We start from the raw sequence: 471 nt of genomic DNA, 5'->3' as shown, positions 1-471 counted from the left end.
CTGCTCGCCGCCCGCGCGCCGGCTGGTCCCGCGCACAAGCACTGCGTGCCTTGCCGCCGCCCTCCTCCCGGCTTTGCGCTCCGGAGCTGCGACCGCCACCCGAACAGGCAGGGTGCAACGGGTTGGCAGATGCCCGGGCAGAGGCTGGGGGGCAGGGGTGACGCTGAGTGGAATCTCGACCCCGCTTTCCTCAATTCTCCCTGAGTGGCGAGGGTTTTCGATGTCAGCGTTTCGGCAGAGCCCGCGGCCCCTGCCCAGCTTTCCTCTGGGGCTGGCATCGCAGCAGCAGGGAGAGGCCAGGTCGCTCCCACCCGGAGGCGGGGGGTTGCGGAGATGGGGTGGGACTGGTCGGGTTCACCCGCCCGCCCGGCGCCTGGGTCCCCGGCTCCGGGGGATGTAGTTTCGGGGTCACGAGCTGCTTTCAAAAAGTTGAACACAATATTCGGAAACCCACCCGTAGGAATTCTCCCC

This window comes from Marmota marmota, unplaced genomic scaffold (assembly GCF_001458135.2).
Source record: "Marmota marmota marmota unplaced genomic scaffold, marMar, whole genome shotgun sequence".
NCBI lineage: Eukaryota > Metazoa > Chordata > Mammalia > Rodentia > Sciuridae > Marmota > Marmota marmota.
The sequence above is the reverse complement of the archived record's forward strand: the minus strand, read 5'-3'. Positions refer to the sequence as shown.